General features: G+C 33.7%; 1 protein-coding gene and 1 long non-coding RNA gene across 4 annotated transcripts in view; both read left to right on the top strand.

Annotated features, from left to right (window-relative positions):
* The first annotated feature begins 1,410 nt into the window (after nucleotides 1-1,410).
* Nucleotides 1,411-2,691, top strand: LOC109613487 (uncharacterized). Its single transcript, XR_002195012.2, has 4 exons — nucleotides 1,411-1,618; nucleotides 1,678-1,860; nucleotides 1,935-2,008; nucleotides 2,071-2,691. It is a non-coding gene; the product is annotated as an uncharacterized LOC109613487 (long non-coding RNA).
* Nucleotides 2,692-8,440: 5,749 nt separating this feature from the next.
* LOC101890066 (E3 ubiquitin-protein ligase MIB2-like) overlaps nucleotides 8,441-19,069 on the top strand; it is a 305,563-nt gene continuing 294,934 nt past the window's right edge. For 2 of the 3 annotated variants that reach the window (XM_059128314.1, XM_059128313.1), the window contains exons 1-2: nucleotides 8,442-8,825; nucleotides 8,891-8,986. The gene's annotated coding sequence lies outside the window, so the exon portion shown is untranslated. Of the gene's footprint in view, nucleotides 8,826-8,890; nucleotides 8,987-19,069 lie in introns of all 3 variants that reach the window. The other variant, XM_059128312.1, reaches the window with a different exon arrangement.

The following is a 19,069-nucleotide window of genomic DNA, read 5'->3' as shown; positions in this document are numbered from 1 at the left end:
ACGCCACCACAAATGGAAAATCAAGAAAAATATACAAAAAGAGAAGTCCTATCAAGAGTAGCCAAATTATTTGACTCTTCTGGATGTCTGGCGTCAGTGCTGGTTGTAGCAAAGCTGATAATGCAGCAAATCTGGCTGGACAATTGATTGGGATGTAACGTGAAAAATAGCCAAAATATAGAAAACATAAGTACCAAGATGGATTTAATACACCTCAGACAGTTCGGTAGAAATTCATGTCTTTTGTTATGCTTCGCAAAACGCATATGGAGCAGCAATATACATTCGAGTCGAAAATACTGACAAAAGCGCACATACATTCTTGTTAGCTGCAAAGACCCGTGTAGCTCCGGTCAAAAAACTCACTATTCCTAGACTGGAATAATGTGGTGCAGTTCTGTTGTCCAAACTGGCAGTATCGATAATAAATAATAATCTACAAGTTTCTCACTATACGACTCAGTTTTGGGCAGATTCCAGGATTGTGTTGGCTTGATTAAAAAAGCCACCTTGTCATTGGAGCACATTTGTGGGAAACAGAGTTTTGGAGATTTCTGAGGGCGTGGGTCAAGAGAACTGTAGGCACAGTGACTCTGAAAACAATCCAGCTGATATAGCCAGCCGAGGATGTTCACCTCTCGAATTGCATAGTCAACAACTCTGGTGCCATGGACCACACTGACTCACATTGCCCAAGGACCGTTGGCCATCAAATCCAATTGAAAGCGATACTAATTTAGAGGCAAAAGCAGTCAAAACTCTTACGCTGTTTGAGGAAAAAGATGACCCTCTAAAGAATTTCTAATCGTTAGCCGAAGTTTATCGTTCATACGCATATGCTTTGAGGTTCAGGAAAAACACTGGATCAAACAGACAACTTAGGATGACGTCAACCGAGCTTACAGCTGCCAAAATTCAAGATGGAAAACGAGCAAGCATAATACAGACTCAGAGGTTCTTCTATAAGATCGAATATGAAGCATTGAAGAAAAATACACGAATTTCATCAACAATTTCACTTTTGACCTTAGACCAATGGAAGATTCGTACAATTTTGCCACATGGAGCAATTTTTAACCAGTTGTTGGTGGACTTTGTTCATAAACTTACTTTGCATGGTGCAAATCAGTTGATGACTCGAATAATAAGGTCCGAGTTATCGATATTTGGATTAAAGTCACTGGTCAAGAAAACTCTTCGTCACTGTAAAATTTACTTTGTATTGAGTCTTCTTCTTATTGAGTCTTCTTCTTATCTTTGATAATGTTGACATTTAATGTGAGTGATTAACATATAATCATAGAACTACTATTGCCTTGTTCTAACTTAGAATGATTGTGTATCGATATGCTACGTGCGAACGGGATGAGGTATAATGTTAATAAAAAACAAAAGAGAGCAATGCAAAGAGAATGAGACTTACTCGCGGTCTCAGCAATTACGAACAGGGCGATGATGTCTGAATGGTAATAAATATTAGGATAAGAACAAAGATTAAAAACTGAATAACAACGAGAAATTGATAGATTCGTTCCAGTTAAAAGTTAAAAAAATATCAAAATATCGCTGGTGAGCATTTAATGTAAATTAATCGAGTGCTCAGTGGAGCAACAATATGGTAAGTATTTAATTGATATAGAATGTTAATTGGTTGATTGTAGCTTTACGAATCTATAGCGGGGGATTCATTTGCAATTCCAACCGGGGATAGGAAGAAGTATCTCTCAAATATATGCTGTTTTCTGAATGATAGTTTTCGTGTATAAGGTGATTTTCGTGATGTTCAAGTTTCTCAACAAATTTTGATTGAAGATTTTGAGCGTATTTACACAGAGGGACAATACCAGCTGTATTGTAAATGTAAGTGTTCGAATGTTTTTTCCTCATTTATATAGTGTTTATGAACACATTTCTTTAAAACTTTTCTTTTGAAGACTTCTAATTCATTGGCCACAATTGGAGATATAGTGAACCACTACTTTATATAGAAGTGGTTTAGTGTTTTGAGGTAAGTATTTGTTATTTAATATATATGAAAGCCTCCCTAATATTCCTTTTTGCTTTTTGTAGTATGATACGATCATGGCAACAACCCGTTCAAATTGAAACCTAACTGCAAACATAAATGAAGCATTCTACATTTTGCAATTTTAGGAAACATAAAATATACTACTAGATTATATAATGTTATGTCGTTGTTCCTTAAGCGCACCATCGCCGTTGGCGTTTTGTTAAGTACAAAGGAGATTTTTTCTATTATTAGGAAAAAAATAGGTTCACATTGTCCAGCAGTGAAATTTTATATAAAAAAGTGTATACCTATTGTATATCAAGAAATGGAATTTAATCACAAAACGTTATATCGAGTTTGACAATAGTATTACTATAGAGTCAAATCAGCTGAGGCTTGATGCTACCTGTAATAATTATACCATGGGTTACACAGTTCATTACCATGGTTTTGAAATGAAAACTCTTTTGGGTTTATTGGGGAAGCCGCTAAATGCGATTTCACCTTACTTTATTCAAATTAAAACTGAACTAATATTATCTTACAAAAATTAACTTAAGCTAAATGAAAAATAAAGTGAGCGTGGGAAACGCTTAGTAAGGACAATGCATGCTTACTATCTCGGAGTAGTGCGGACAACACACCTCAATAAAGTGAGTGTGTAAAGTTACATACTGAAGGTATTGTAACATGAGTAAAAGCATACTATTAGTTGGAAACAGAAGATATGCCTCCCTTTTTAACAAAGAATAATCAACGGTTTAAATTGATTATTCTTAGTTGAATTTAATTCATTAAATTTTATAATTCATGAATTTTATTCATATAAATTTACAATTAACAGTCAGTGCTGGCTTCATTTAAAGTTAGTTAGTTCTGATTATTTTTAAAATTTAGTTTAATGTTTACAAATTACTCATATTTTTCCTTTTGTATAGAGACTAATGCTTACAAATATATTTAACGTTACTTGTTAAATACGTTCACAATATTATATGAGAATAACGAAAAATAGATTTTTTTGACTTAAGCGATATTTTTAAAATATAATTTATGGTTAGTAAAAATCAAATAGTGTTTTATGTAAATATATATAATTGTGTTGTCTGGCTTAAATTTTACTTTAAGTGATTTAATATGTTTTTTTCATTTTTTTTACATAAATACCTATTTCTTATTATTTAATAGATGTATTCTTATATATTAGTTTACTAAGTCGAATTGAAAAGTTAAATGCTCTAAAGTGGATTTAGATCAAAGTATGTTTATATATATTATTACTATATATTATATTATTATATTTTCATAGGTACTAGCCAGTTATCTATGTTTTATGTAAGTATTATAATTTATTGTATGTATATGCTAAATTTATACGTACGTATATTTTAGAGGCAGAGTTATATTTAAGAGGCAGTTAAAAAAATAGTATTTTTAATATTTTTGTTCTTTATTCAAGTTATTGCTTAATGCATTGAACAATTTTAAACAGTTTTTATGTATTTCAATACTTTTTCTGTCCGACAATGACAGTGAGCAATTCCCATTAGAATCGATATATTTCGACAGAGTAGGGGCCTTTGAATAATTGTTCCAATTTATGGCCGCCATTATTCTCTACTAGTACTAAATCTCCAATTTGTACGTGTAAATAATTGTCCGTTTTGTCATATTGTAATTTATTGGAGAATTTTGATTGAGTAATCATTTTGGCTGCTCGGTGTCTTGCCATTTGGAGTCTGTACTTCACTTCTTTTTCATAAGAGTCAACATTATAAAGTGGATCTACAGTGCTTAGGTCAAGAGAATCAATGGTAGTCGGAATTTTGCCGAAACCCAATTCATACGGACAATAACCATGGACAGTTAATGAAGTAGTATTAAAACAGTATGTAAAATATTTAAGCCAGTTGCCCAAATCCGTTCGTTCCAATGACACATAAGAACGAATATATTTATTAAATGTCCTATATGACCTTTCTATGGATCCAACTGTTTGATGGTGGTATGCTGTCGAGGGGCATGTTTCACATCCAACATTTTAAAAAGTTCCTGGAGGGTCTGGTTTTTATTCTCAGTTCCTCTGTCAGTTAAAACTTTTCTCATTGATCCATATGTATGTACAAAGTTTTCAAATATTGCCGTAGCTATAGTTTTTGCCGTTTTATCGGGTACTGGTATAGTTACCAGGTACTTGGTGAGATCACATATTATTGTCACAGCGTATTCGTTACCGCTGTTTCACTGAATAAACGGACCTATTGTATCAATAACGAGAATATCAAAGGGACTTGCTGGGTTCTTTCGTCCTCTTAAGGTACTTGTTCTATTGGCATTTACTGCAATTTTTAACATAGTTTTTGATGTCTTTAGACATTCCTTTCCAACGATATTTAGTGCGGAGCCTTTCTGACATTCTTTTGATGCCAGGGTGACCTTCGTATAATGGGTCATTATGATACGTTTGTAGGAGTTTTCTTTTCTGCTCGTCAGCAGATATTCTCTCTAATTTTGGCGTTAAATAACTCATTTAATGAGAGTTGCAATTTGAATATTCCCTTATTACTGGTTATTTTCTCCAACCTAGGAATGAATTGACTTAGATCAAAGCTTCCATTAGCAATAAGGTCATCAATCTTTACATTTTCTAAAGTTTTTCTCTCATATTTAAGGGTACACTTTGGAATTGTACCAGAGAGGGAATTCTTTAGGCGAACACTTTTCTATACCTCCTTCGCATTTAGTGGTTCGTAGACCCCAGGAATGTCTAACACGCTTGTTAATTTTTTTAGTTTTTGTGTTTGGTCTTTCTTTGATTTAGAACACGTTGTTACCATATATAGTCTCTTTATATACTTAATATTGTCAAAATCAATTCTGGAGAGGGCATCGGCTCCACAGTTGTCCTTTCCTTTTATGTACTGTATTTCAATGTCATATTCTTCGAGATCCAATCTCATCCGGGTTACTTTTGAAGATGGATTCTTCAAAGAGAACAAGTAGGTCAATGGACGGTGATCACTTCTCACCAAAAATTTTATACCATATGTGTAAGGTCTGAAGTATTTTATTGCCCAATGTACTGCTGCGAGTTCTTGTTCAATTACAGATTTGTTACTTTCACCTTTGGTAAAGGATCTTGATGCATATGCCACGGGTAATTGTACACCCTTATCCTCTTGGCTTAGAATGGCACCGCATGCATATTTACTTTCATCGGAAGTAATGCAAAATTGTTTATTGAAATCGGGGTACTGGAGTATTCTTGGGGTTAAAAGTGAATTATTTAAATACTCAAAGCATTTTTGGCACTCCAAACAAACTTTGCATTTTTCCTAGTTAGTTTTGTTAATGGCAGGGAGTATTCTGCAAAATTCTGTATATATCTTCTGTAGTAATTACAAAAGGCAACAAACCTTTTAGTTTCGTCCGCGCTTTTTGGGGTAGGATATGTTTCGATGGTTTCATATTTTGAGTTATCGGGAAGAATTCCCTTGTCAGTGCATTTATGACCCAAAAAGTTTACTTCATGTCTGGAAAATATACACTTATCAGCTTCAGTTTATATTTTCTGCACGAAGTGAAGACATCCCGCAGATTTTGAATCATATGTTTTTCTGAGCATCCAACCTTGATTCCATGAGGGAGACGTTTAAAGCGAAATGATCCCTCATTCGTGGAGAATGAAGTTATATCCCTAGACTCCTCTTTTAATTCTATTTGATGAAATCCAGACATTAGGTCCAGACAGGAAAAACATTTTGCTCGACCTAGTTGGTCTAGAATATCTTCGATTCTTGGTAAGGGATATTTGTCCGCTATTAACCTTTTATTAATTTGTCTGTAGTCTACAACTATTCGCCATCTCTTTGCTTAGTTACCTGCAAGGGATTTCTTTGGGACTAATAATACCGGACTGTTGTAACATGAAAATGATGGCTCTATAATATCATCTTGTATTACTTTGTCAACCTGAGCTTTGATTTCCTGTTTTTGAATATGTGGAATTTTATAATTTTTTATATAAATAGGGGTATCATCCATTACTCGGAACTGTTATTTATAAAAATTATTAGTTGAGATTTTATCGGTTTCCATTGAAAAAATGTCTGAGAATTCAGTACATAAGTCAGTTCAACGTTTTTTTTTTTTTTGCAAAATCAGCAAAATTTTATTTTTTGCCTTTTCAATACTTGTTCACTACGATCGCCCGGAGGGCATTGTTTCTGTATAGAACTATAATCGGATAAGTTTTCCGTTATAAAGAGAACATTAATAGAATGGAAACAATAAATATCATTTAAGATGTGAGTGAAACTATAAGAGAGAATTTCTCTTAAAAATATTTATTTCTTGTCTTTTTTAATAAAATTTTAAAATCCACAAAATTTTCGTATATAACATTTTATGAATATAAAGTCAAAAGGTGTAGCAAAGCGCATAGGGGGTTAATACATAAATGTTGTTTTTTACTACAGTTAAATACATACATATAAAGATGCATTAATAAATACATACATACATTACATACATAAAAGTAAGATTGGAATCTCCTCAAGTGGTGTTTAACTGGATGAAAATTAATCCGCTGATACAATAGATGACTGATGCAGCTGCTGATATTGTTGTAAGGATTGGTTCTGTTATTGCGGTTCCGGCTCTAACTCCAAGTTTAAAAGTTCCGCTACTTCGTTGAGCTGTAGCCAGGAATCTTTGCGATTAAGACGGAATTAAGACGGAATTCCAAATGAATTGATTTGCGATAATGTATTGATGTTTTGCCATTAGTAGGCAACGTTTGCATTGGTTTTCGTTGCGCCAACATCACAGTGGCAGTTGTAGCGAAACAAGCTAACGAACATGTATGTTTAATTAATTTACACGCTTTAGGCGCCATTCTTTACTGTTTTGTTACTTGAAAATTGTATTTTATAATTGTGTTGACATAAAATTTCATTAGTTGTTTTTTTTTTAGAGCCGTTGCTTTCTGTATCATTCACTTGTTTCTTTGTCTTTTTTTAACAAATTCGATGCCTTTTTCTTTCTCTTTTCTATTTATAATTTACGAGCTCGCCCGGTCCGTATTGTCGGCCCATAGTTTAAGTGTTTAATATATATAGATTATCCAAAATCACATTATACATGGTGCACCACTTTTATAAATTTTAGTTTTTTTTTTGCAGGATCGCCATGAAATTAAAACTCTTTTGGGTTTATTGGGGAAGCCGCTAAATGCGATTTCACCTTACTTTATTCAAATTAGAACTGAACTAATATTATCTTACAAAAATTAACTTAAGCTAAATGAAAAATAAAGTGAGCGCGGAAAACGCTTAGTAAGCATAATTCATGCTTAATATCTCGGAGTAGTGCGGACAACACACCTCAATAAAGTGAGTGTGTAAAGTAACATACGATGGTATTGTGACTTGAGTAAAAATATACTATTACACCGCCTTTACACGGTGCAATTTTTAGCTGGCATTTTTATCAATTCTCTTTTAAAATTTCTGCGTAAATCTTCGCGCCTTTGCACAGTGGCATTTTACGATAATAGTGCTTGGCATTTTTCTGACATTTTATTTTATTCAGTATTTCGTATAGAGCTAATTGTTTGTAACAGATATTTATAAAGAAGTGATTTAAAATTAAATGTGTGAATCTAAAGAAGAAATGATGGAAAAAGTTATTGAGGTGTTAAATATTGCATTATTAACTTTTATTTTAACTTTCTTTATTTACTTTTTGATACTTCCAATTAATTTTCATATAATTCAATCACTAAAAACATCACAATAAAAGAAACGCATCAAAAATTACAATAAAGAAGCGATATGAAATGTCAAAATCATTAAAAATTCGGAAGAAGCAAAAAGAGAAATGCAAAGAAAATGGCATATAACCCTGTGCGGTGGCTCATCGTGCCATTTTTTCTTCTATCCTTGTCTCTCTACACCTTTTACCAACAAACAAAAATGGCATGGTTAAAAAATGTCACCGTGTAAAGGCAGTGTTAGTTGGATACGGAAGGAATGCCAACTTGGACAAATGTATCAAGCAGTATGATACGTTGTCGTACGGAAGGTATGGCAACATGGGTGAATCAAACACAATACAGTTTATACCGTGGTAGAAGATTACAGTAGTCGCAGCAAGACAGCTACTGGGGCAATGAACTGTCAAACCAATTTAAAAATTATAAATTTTCAATGAAATTGAAATTTGTAAAATCTTATGAAAAATGCATATCGTATAAGAACACATATAAAAATCTACTCATTTTTGACAAAAAAAGATTAAAAATTTTTAACATATCAATGTTACCAACCGTTGATGCATCTACCTGCATTCTTCTACCATGAAACTACGACATTACTTACAAATTGTCAATGCTCGTACGTTTTCACTAAAGAGCTAAATTAAGAAATTCGTAATGTCAATAGCAACGTACGGACGGCACTATTTATGTAAAATGACGTAAATAGTTCATTTGATATGTATATACAAAATTGTAATAACTAGACGTTTATTTATAAAAACGTTATTATATCTCTTGTGGAACTTACAAGTATAATCCAATTTATTTTGTTTCGACTTCGCAAAACTCTTTTGTTATTCTCTTTTCGTTTGGATTGGTGCGGCCAAATGTTTCAAGTGAAAAGCTTTTCAGGATTAAGTTATTAAAAAAATAAGGTAGTGTTTTCTACATTCAGTGTTTTTTAAAGAGCGTAGATATAAGAGATATTAAATGTTATATCAATAATCGTCAAAAAAAAACTAAGAATAAACTCGATAACAACACAGCCCGGCCAAGGTAAGTGATACAGATTTGTATGTTTTTCGATTCTTATGCCAATTATTTTTTCTCATTTAATATAGATTGGCTTAACGAAAGTAACACGAAGTGATATAAACATGTTGGCTTAGGTTGAGTATACCAGCAAGATACCGGTTGATTTGAAAAAAAATCTACAGGTAGGTCTTAGAAAACTGATGGAATTCAAAATGCCTTGTTTTAAATATAGATAAACGCATTGATGTTATTCTATTTGTGGTCGCCTTATAACACAAGTTGACTTTGTGTCATGCTCAGATAGGTATTGGAGCAAGTTGTGTTTAGGGGCTATGTCGGATTGACCTGAAATTTTCATCACATGTAGGCATCTTTAACCTGATTACGACAAAGTAATATTTTCATGAGGAAAAAACCCGAAATTTAAAAGGGTATCAGTTGAAAGTTTATGGAAATATATATGCAACAGGTGGTCTTCATTGAACCGGTTCCGGAGTAATGAAAAAAGCCTTTTTGTATGGGAGTTTTTTTGAAAACCCCTAAAAAGTCGAAAATGGACCCATTATGGGTACTAATGTTTACGTACTACATTGTAGCCTACACCCCTTGCCTTTCTAAAAACGTGCAGTTCCGGTGAAATAGAGATTTTCTTCACTAGTATGTATCTAACCTTTATAGTTTTGTAGTTCCGAACAATTGACAGCGGCCATCTGCACGATATATTGTTCCACACCAAACCTCATTTTGCCTACTTTACTATATAATAAAGTTCCAATATTTTTCAAATATCTGTGTTTTATTTAAAATGTGAAAATTGTGTTCTTGTTGGGACACCTTTTATGTGCCTCCTTCACAGTTTAACAAAAGCTTCTTTCATAAGTTCTGAGATTCTTTCAAGAATTCTTTGCCAATCACTAAAATCACGTTGTCAACGTTTGCAACCAATTTTGTTTCTGATCTAATAATGGAGCTTTCTTCATTGCGTGAGTTGATTATTCCGCCGTTAAGCATAAGATCAATTCACTCTATTAGATCGGAGGTAAACTCAATTAACTTTTCTGGGGTTTTTAGTAGAATGGAAAAATTGGTGATAGATATCAAGTCCTGCGGAAGTGAAAAATTTTAACTAATTTTCAATAAACATATCAAGTCCTTCGGAAGTGAAAAATTTGAACTAATTTCCAATAAACATTTTAAGTCAACAAAGGAATTGAAATATTTTTGTTTATATTAGAGAGGGGTAAGTGGAAAGGAAATGGACATATGGGGGCTATCGAAAAACGTAAACCTATATAAACACCAAAGACTGAATGGAAGTCGATGTTTTGTTCATTGATATTGGTATTGTTGTTGTAAAAAATGCATCATCAACGATTTTTATTGTTTTGTTTTGCCGAAAAGGATTTAAAAACGCAAAATGTAAAAATATTGCTATGTTTTCGATGTGGGAACTCTATAACATATTTGTTTTCCAGTTTATGTAATACAGCAATATTTTTATTGCAACTGTTAGCCGTATGTGTTAGTTTCTTATAGACTGCTAGCATGGTTCCGCTTAAATGTCCAGGTTTAGAAAGTCTGCTTACCTTATGGACTGTAGCCACAGATCCTCTGGAATGAGTTGAATCGGTTTGGCAGGACAAATAAAAGATGCAGCATGTTGTGTGGGCCTGAATCGCACAATGGGCAAACGTTCTGCACCTTTCTCTCTCTCTTTACATCATGCTTTCCTGACACACATGGTTGGGGTGACTCAGACGGTAACACCCTAACAGACACTGCAACAAAAGCATGATTATGCTGACGTAAGAGAAGAAGACTTGTCTCCTCATGTAAATGGTCCATTGGAGTCATGAGGATTTTGTTTCTACTTTTCAATTTATCGCAGATAGCTGTTGTTGTAGCAGTAGTACATGCAAGTGTTTGCGTTCTGCTAATCTGGTTCCAGCTCCAGGTTTAGAAATTCGGCTACTTTGATGGGCTGTATCCAGAGATGTTCTGGAGTGAGTTGGGTAGGTTTGGCTGTGCAAATAAAGAGGTGTAGCGTTTTGTGCGTGCCTGTATCACACGCCGGGCAGGCGTCATGCACATCTTCATCAATTCGTTCCCAATACAAATTGAGAGACTACACCATCCTGAACGTAATTGCGCCAAAACTACCCAGGTTTGTCTAGGCAGCTGACGATCTTCGGCTGCAATGGATGGATGGTGGACTCCGAGGACGGCATTCATTATACCCTCAGCCATATGGCTACAGAGGGTATATATCATTTGATTCGGCCCAAACGTGCCTCATCGAAATAACGGATTTAGATCCTAGGCCTCCTTGAACAACATTTTCAAAGAATTTAATTTTTTGCACAGAAAGAGAAAGAATAATTTCCGATATAGGTCCACTCCATCAAGTACCTCCTCCACAAAGGGTCAAAATTTAGAATAATTATAACGCTTATAAAATGTGATGTAAGAGTTCGATTGACTTCAAACAACATACTTAACAATATTTTTATTAACCCAAGGTCTGGTGTGAAGATGGAATATATCGGTCCACTCCTGGCACCTCCCCCACAAAGGGTCAACATTTTGCATATCCATGAAGCTCATCAAATATGAAATTAAAATCCGATTCCGTTCAGACTTGACACATCTCAATATTTCTATCAACACAACACTGTTATAAAGATGGTAGAAATCGGACCATTCCATCTGGTACCTCCCACACAAAGGGTCAAAGTTTTGAATAACCAAAACGATCATAAAATCCGAAATAAGCATTCGGTTCTCATCCAATTACACACATCACAATATTTTAGTTAAGACAGGTTCTGGTGTGAAATTGGGATATATCGGTCCATTCCTTCTAGTACCTCCCCCACATAGGGTCAACATTTTGAGTATCCATAAAGTTCATAAAACGCGAAATTAACATTCGATTCTATTCCCATCAATACAAGATCTGTTATAAAGATGGTACTGATCGGACAATTTCTGATGGTAACTCCTTCACATAGGGTTCAAGACTTTAAAAAAACCAAACGCTCAAAGAAAGTACAATAAGCATCCAACTCTTCAAATTTCATACATCCAAATGTTTTTGTTAACACAAGATCTATTGTGAAGATAATATATATCTGCGAACCCCTTCTTGTATCTAACCCACAAAGAATCACAATTTTCAATACTTTTATCTGCCGTAACTTGCGAAACAATTCAGCGATTCTTTACAACTTTGTATATCTAAACATTTGTCTTAGCCAGAAATCTGATATGAATATGTAAGTTATCGGAATTTATGATTTTGCATACAAGTGGATATAAATGTTCGATTTCCTTCCAATTTTACACATACCAATATTTTTATCTGTATTAGATGAAGTATGAATGAAGATGGAATACTTCGGTCCGCTATGTATACTTCGGTCCGTTATTGCCTACCAACAATGGGCTAATAATATATGACAAATAACGCGGTTCACAGCTATTAATCGGTGGGATATATACATTAAGCACATCTACCTCGGCAGTTCCACACTTGACTGCTACTCCCATTGTAGTTGCAGCTCGTAAATTATAAATAGAAAAGAGAAAGAAAAAGGGCTCGGTTTTGTTAAAAAAAGACAAAGAAACAAGTGAATGATGCAGAAAGCAACGGATCTAAAAAAAAACAACTAATGAAATTATATATCAACAACAATTATAATAATACAATTTTCAAGTAACAAAACGGTAAAGAATGGAGCCTAAAGCGTGTAAGTTAATTAAACACTCATGTTCGTTAGCTTGTTTCGCTACAACTACCACTGTGATGTTGGCGCAAGACGGGGTCCAGTGTCTGAACGGACCAACAACCAAAAGCAACCCAAACGTTGCCTACTAATGGCAAAACATCAATAGATTATCGCAAATCAATACATTTGGAATTCCGTCCTCGTAGTTCGGTAATCTCAAACGTACCCAACTTAATCCCAAATTTTCTGGTCTTACGTCTGAACAGGCATTCCTGTATATGGATGATCTCATTGTAATTGGATGTTCATATGATTCAAAATCTGCGGGATGTCTTCACGACGTGCAGAAAATATAATCTGAAGTTGCATCCCGATAAGTGTATATTTTTCAAACATGAAGTAACCTTTATCAGTACCTCCCTATATGGGTATTTTGATGATTTTAGGTACAATACCCACCGAAATTGTTTGAGATGTGATATTTGAAGTAATGGATGCTGCAGCCTGTGAGAGAAAATTGTCTATGCAGGTCCATGTATTCGCACAGCTCCGATATAACGGTACCTCCCTATATACGATATTTTGATAGTTTTAGCTACCGTTTATTTCAAGTTTCGAATTTGAATATGGTAATGGCTTATGACAAACAATGCCTATGTAGGCCCACGTCGTATAGATCCAATATAAGGGCTATATTTGGTATTTTTAAAATTTTAACAGAATGTTTTTAGGATTTTATTTTTTGAAAATTTTCAAATTAGTTGGTGGATGGTATTCAAATGTCGGCCCGTCCGAACTTACTGGTTTTTAACTTGTTCATATTTATCTGCGTTTGATTTAGATCTCTTGTATGTAGTTCAGTTACATCGTCTCTTATTTTCGATTTATTTCAGTTTGTACCTGTAGTTCGGTGGAAAATTCGTTGTGATGATGATTGGATCAATGCGAATCACATTACTTTTGCTCGATCTCTTCAGGATTAAGCGTTTAGAGCCTACCAGCGCGATAAAACCGCGGATAATTTGAAAACTTTTAGCAAACATCGGAAGAAAGTGAAATCTGTTGTGTGTTTTAAGAATATCTTTACATCAACTGGGAATATTTTATTGAAGTCGGCAAACCTTCTACAAATAAGGGAAAAAGGACTGGTCCAAGATGACTTCCTTGAGGAACGCCCGGTGGTATTTTAAAAGAGCTAGATTGACAATTCTCAAATAAAACTAATTTGTCCTATCAATAAAATAGGATGCTATCCACGACAGTAATTTATTACTGAAGCCTATATGAATTAATTTATAAAGTAAAAGTTGTTGATTGACACGCTTTACTAAAATCTGTATAGATTGTATCAGTGGAGGTAAATTGGGTAAGATTTGTGATAGTCGACAAACCCGCCCGAAAGCAATGTTGGTTAGGACATATAATGGGCTCATAAAGTTGAGTCGAGTGAAATTATATTAGTTATTAATTTTTCGAATAGCTTTGGAATTACACTTAATCTCTTAATTGGATTTAAACTGTGCAAGCCATCAGATATATCTGCATAAAGAAAATGTGAAATATTTACTTAATCAAGTTGACGCAAGTCATATGGATGGTGATCAATTGATTGAGAACGTTTGTTTGAATAGACTGAGGAAAAGAAACTTGCAAAGCATTGAGCTATCTAGCTATCATTAACATAATCTTTGTTTCTGAATTTTAAAACATTAAGTTTGGTTGAAGTCTTTCTTTTTGGCATTATCTTATTTTTAATTTTATCAAGGTAGTCTTTATAAAATCTACGAGACTCTTAGACCTTGAAATAGAGTAACTAGCGTAGTCAAAGTCAGATCCCGATTATTTAAATTTACGGAAAAGCTTATTCTTCAAGTTCTTCAAGCTCATCAACTCACATGTTATACATGGTGACTTATATATTTAACGTTTCATAAAATTTCTCGATGCTAAGTTCATATTCAATATAATTTTTGGAAGCCCATAGGGAGACCCAATCTACGGAAGACAGTAGTGAATTTAACTATCAAAATTCGTTTTTGTAGTTTAGAAAAGTTTTAGGGGGCTTAGAATCATATGAATTTGTACGATTCATTGTGCTATAAGACATAGATATGCTGAAAGTAGGGTGATGATTATCTTCGGGAATCGATACTGGTAAGATTCTAAATAAATCGAAATATTACGTAGTGTTAACATATGCAAGATCTAGTATTTTATTATAAGCATTAGTTATATTATTTAATTGATAAAGATTGAGATCGGAAAAAGAACTAACAACTTCAAATGTGTGTTGATTAGAGTTCGCGTTAGATGTTAGGGGAGCTAAGGTTTCGGAGTCCGTAAGTTAAAGTCAAGAAACATAGGGCATATTGAAGTCAACAAGAACTAACATACGGTCATTGTCATTAATTTTTCTAGATACAGAACGAATTGCTGCTAAATGACGGTCATATATATCTGAATTTGCTGATGGGGGTATATCTGAACAAGTAACAAATAATTTGGATTTGCCCAATTCAATATAAATTCCAACAAATTCTATGTCATCAACATTTCTTAGTTTAACTTTATTGGCACAATAGTAAGATCTGATCGCTATGAGAACACCATCACCTTTTTTAAAAGTACGATATTATTGTTGTTTTTATAAAAACAACAATAAAGGGATTGAGCCTGACCATTAACAACAAAATTGGTATTTATCACAAAAGATCTCACTATTAAGAATTGATAACTTGAGCCGCGTTTCTGAGAATGCAATGATGTGATATTCGACCAAAACTGTCAATATATAATCGGGACAGCTTTGTATTTTTTTCCGCACATTTTGATAACAGATTAATAAAAAGTTATTTAGTTTTTTGAAATCGATGCTGACCTCTGAGGGAGATGAGATAAGTTATCTGTTCTGTCGACAAATTCTTTAACAAATGCCCTTTTTTTCATTCGGTCCCAAAGCCACTCTTATCCGCTCCTGCCGACCAAGGGCGCCACCTCCCAATACGTAGGGAGCGTGAACACCCCATAGCCCGCACCATGGAGGGTTAGTATTGAAGGGAAACACCAGCTACAGTAAAACATCAGCCGGTATTAGGAAAAGGATTAGTATTACAAATCACACAACAACAAGCAAAAATACAAATATGGCAGCTCTTGTTACTATTATTGCAAATTAAGAATTAATTTTTTTATTGCATGCAAAGGTTCAGATAGTGATAAATTATTATAGAGGTCGTAATATATGTCACATAAAGGGGGTTGCTTAGTTCGTAGTTAGATCTCGCCAAGGAATGATTTAGCGGTTTATAATTACGAGTTATTCTAGACGGAACATTTAACTTTATTTCGCTAATTAAAAAATTGTGAATCAATTTGACCACGCAAAAGTCGTATTTAAAATATTGCTCTAAGCATTAAACGCCTTCTTTCTAACGATGGAAGATCTATAAGTTTTAATCGTTTTCACAGGGGGGAGTGCTTCAGCCGGATTCCAGGGCAGACCTTTGAGAGCGAATATAATGAATTGTATTTGAACTGTTTCTATTGAATTAGAGTAACATTTATAAAATGGACTCCACAGCACGCAACCATACTCTAATGTAGGTCGAGCTAGACTAGTAAGCAAGCGTTTAGTTACGTAAGGGTCTTCAAACTCTTTAAACCAGTGCTTAATGAAACCTAGAAGAGACATTGCTTTATTAACGCTAGATTCAATGTGTAAGTTAAAACGATGTTTATTGTCCAAAATAACACCAAGATCAATAAATGAGTCTACATTCTCCAATTTGTATGAACCTACGAAGTAATCAGATAGAATATGTCTAGATCTGAATAATGATAATTTTTTGCATTTTTTAAGATTTAGTGACATGCCATTTATACCACACCAATTTACAATGGAATGTAGATCATGTTGTAAGTGTAACGAGCTACTGAGAGAATCGAGATTAATGAACAGCTTAACATCATCTGCAAACATTAGAATTTTGGAAAACCTTACAACTGACGGAAGATCATTCCCTAGGGAACACCAGAATGGGCTAGAATATTTTTTGAAATGGTATTTATGAAAGACACAATTTGAGTACGGTTTTCAAGGTATGATGAAATCCAGTCTAACAATAATGTAGGGAAACCCATTATATCAAGCTTGTGGAGTAATAAACTATGTACGACAGTGTCAAAAGCTTTACTAAAATCGGTATAAATTACATCAGTTTGAAATTTATTAGCAAAGCCATTATTATAACATAGTACGTTAATTCTATAAGATTAGTCAAAGTTGACCTACCTCTGATGAAACCGTGTTGACACGGTGAAAAAATTGGTGCCACAAAGTGTGTTAACCTACGCGAAACAAAAAATTCAAAAAGTTTAGGTATTGCGCTAAGCTTAGCAATACTCCTATAATTTTCAATATTGCAACGACTACCAGTTTTATGGAGTGGAATTATACAACTAGATCTTCAAAAATAAGGAAAGTAGCCTAAAGATTATTATATAATTAAATAATTTCGTAAGTGGTATGTATAATTCAATTGCACATAATTTAAGAACGTTTGCCGGTACTCCGTCTGGTCCTGGGGAGATTGAACTTTTTAAAGTTTTTTAACAATTTAAAACCTTTTCTCCCGTAAGCAAAATTTGGGGCAAAAAATTCAGTCTATTAATGTTAAAGATGTAACTGCTAGTGGATGTAAATGTTGAATAGCTATTCTGAAAAAAATCTGCGAACATGTTTGCAATATCAGAATCATGTTCTGCCGAATTTCATACAGCTAGGGAATTCATGAACTTTTCTTTTCGAATTCATGAAATTATAAAAGTTTTTTGGGTTGTGTTGAAAACTATTTCTAATTCTTTGTAGATATGCCGAATAACATCTAAAATTTTCTGTATTATACTTATTTCGAGCTTTTGAGTAATTGCAATAGTTTATGGATGAGTTAAATTTTTTAAATTTCTTAAAAAGATTACTTTTGTTATTACGTAAACGTCTTAAATATGGAGTAAACCATGGCGAGCCTCCATTTGGCGTGTAATTTGAACGAGCGACTGTTATTTTATCGGAAATGCAATAATCAATACCACCTTCAAGACGTCAGATTGTATTGGAAAGAGTAGTACATAACATACCTATGTTAATTTAAAAAAAAATTAAAGGATTTTTTTATTTAGAGGTTTGGATGTTATTTGAGTTTAAGATCAAGAGTTAACTTGAGGGTTGGGTGATAATTATCCTCCGGTTCGACAAACGGTGCACATGTACATAATGAAATTCCATTCTTGACATTACAAACATTATTTATTTGGAAAAGTCCTTGGTCAAATATAGCTTCCCAGAATTCGTCCATTCTACTAGCTGAGTCTGCAGACGATACAGGAATATAGTCTGTGGAATTTTCTTTAGGGATCCACGATATACTTGGTAAGTTGAAATCGGCAAGACAATTACGATCAAAATTTTCTGACTTTAAACATGAAACATATTTCAGAAGCTTTGCGTGCTTAATGTATATTTCAAAGTCTGAATTCGGAGGAATGTAGGAACAAGTTAAAGCAATATATTTACCGCGATATAGTAGTTTAACACATATAAATTCTATATTAAGATCTTCAGTGACAACTATTTCAGACGTAATGGAATTATGTACAGCTATTAGAACTCCTCCACCGGTTCTATTTACTCCATCATTTCTATAAACTTCAAATCGGTCAGAAAAGATTTCCGTGTCGTAGATTTCAGGTTTAAGCCAAGTTTCAGTAAATATAAAGACTTTATAAACGGAACCAAAATATTTTAAATAAGTTTGACGAAGTTTTGAGTTACGACCTCTGACATTTTGGTATAACATTTGTAACGAATCAGATTCTATTAATTTTTTGAATCTTGCATAGCGTTAGAAGTACGGACAGGATTAAGTTCATTACACTTTTTTCTGAATACAAACTTTTTTACTAAAATGTCATCGGGCCAGAATGAACTATTAATAATAGTATCAAATTTTTTTTTGGAAACAACAAGCTTAAACGATGAAATTTCACGAGCTGAGGAAGAATTAAACTTAAAAATTTTAAAATCACTTTCTTCAAGATTATATATTTTTGATTTAACATAATTACTTATATTATTTATTGTAGTCCTAGGATGCAATCTAGATATAAATACGCTTTTTCTAGGAGAAACTACAATTAGACTATTATAAGGAAGAGAATCACATTCCATTGGTGGATGTGTTGTAGGATTTGACGTATAATCACTATGCAAATGATGTGACTTTTACTGGACATTAGATGGAGCTTCGGAAGATAAGGTTTCGATCTGCGTACTCCGACTTTCACTTGTATTGGAAACAGCAGGTGATGACCTGCTGGATGACGAAAATTGCAACGGAGGCGCCAGATGGTTGTCTGAAGATACATTTTCAGTATAATTTTGTAGCGGGGCAACAACTGGTGAATTTAGCGATATTAAGTTATTACCAGACATAAAAGCTGAAGATTTTTTTTGGGGAACCATTAGGGTACTGAAATTTA

Source organism: Musca domestica, unplaced genomic scaffold (assembly GCF_030504385.1).
Source record: "Musca domestica strain aabys unplaced genomic scaffold, Musca_domestica.polishedcontigs.V.1.1 5, whole genome shotgun sequence".
Classification (NCBI taxonomy): domain Eukaryota; kingdom Metazoa; phylum Arthropoda; class Insecta; order Diptera; family Muscidae; genus Musca; species Musca domestica.
This window is presented reverse-complemented; position numbering and strand designations above follow the sequence as displayed.